Here is a 1,260-nt window from a genome sequence, read left to right as displayed (position 1 = left end):
TCTGATTTCCACAGCCTGCTCCCTCTGATGAGGGCAGGGGCTAGAAGGCCTTGGGCGTCATGGGAAGTGGGCCATGAGGGAGCAGTGGGTTTAAGGGTTGCTTCTACGCCCCAGTCTGCAGGGGCTCCATGAGCTAACTTACAGAGGTCAGGGTACAGATCTGGCCACCAGGTCCAAGGGTTAACGATTGCAAAGGTGGACCATACAATGTTCCCTGCTTGAGATTGGACTATCCAGGTAAGGTTGTGAGGGGCATGCTGGTTGTGGTTACTTGCGGCTGTCCCGACGAAGGTGCAAACGAACAGGATTATCGGTCCTTTCCAGAGTCCACTGGTCATCTTCACTGGTTGGAGTTGGCGTGACATGAGAGGCATGGACCCAAGCTGCTACTCCGTCTACTTTAACAGCTGTAGGGGTAGTCAGCAGCACTTGATAGGGCCCCTTCCAGAAAGGCTCGAGATTGCTGGTCCGGTGCCAGCGGATCAAGACTTTATCTCTAACATGAAAATTGTGTGGGAGGGGACGCAATTTAGCATTATAAAACTCTTGAAGCATTGGCCAGGTCACCTTTTGGCATGTTTCTAGAGCTTTCAACCGAATCATTAATGATGCAGAATCAGTAAAACTGGCATCATTGTACTTCACATTTACACTAGTAAGAGGGGGTGGTCCCCCATACAGGATCTCATAGGGGGTAAGTGAAAGGATCCCTGGGGTGTTCCGTGCACGGAACAGCGCAAAGGGAAGGAGAGCAATCCAATATTTTACACCGGTCTCAATAGCTCTTTTAGTTAAGGTCTCTTTTAGAGTTCTATTCATTCTTTCTACCTGAACTGAGCTCTGGGGTCTATAAGCACAATGCAATTTCCAATTCACCCCCAGTTGTTTGACCAGTCCCTGACTCACCTGGGCAACAAAGGCTGGGCCATTATCTGACCCTATTATCTTGGGTATCCCAAACCATGGGAAAATTTCTTCCAAGATCTTCTTGGCTACTACGTTTGCAGTCTCCTGCTTGGTGGGGAACGCTTCGACCCATCCTGAAAAGGTATCTACAAACACTAGCATACTTATAGTTATAAATGGTGACTTTTACTTCAGTAAAGTCCACCTCCCAGTATGCTCCAGGTCTGTCTCCTCTCAGCCTCTTATCGGCTGTCTCAGCAGCGATCTTGGCATTTGTTAAGGCACAGGCTTTGCAGTTTTCTACAATTTCTTGAACGATTTTATTTAATTTTAATATTCGGAACTCAGAGGTTT

At 47.8% G+C, this 1,260-nt stretch overlaps 1 pseudogene; it reads right to left on the bottom strand.

The window, feature by feature from the left end:
- Window positions 1–267: 267 nt before the first annotated feature.
- The window catches only part of LOC102856243, a 5,129-nt pseudogene continuing 4,136 nt past the window's right edge, over window positions 268–1,260 (bottom strand).

The sequence above is a fragment of the Elephantulus edwardii genome, unplaced genomic scaffold (genome assembly GCF_000299155.1).
Source record: "Elephantulus edwardii isolate Elephantulus edwardi_28Jun2011 unplaced genomic scaffold, EleEdw1.0 scaffold00166, whole genome shotgun sequence".
NCBI lineage: Eukaryota > Metazoa > Chordata > Mammalia > Macroscelidea > Macroscelididae > Elephantulus > Elephantulus edwardii.
Note: the sequence above shows the minus strand (reverse complement) of the source record. Positions and strands in the feature narration are given on the sequence as shown.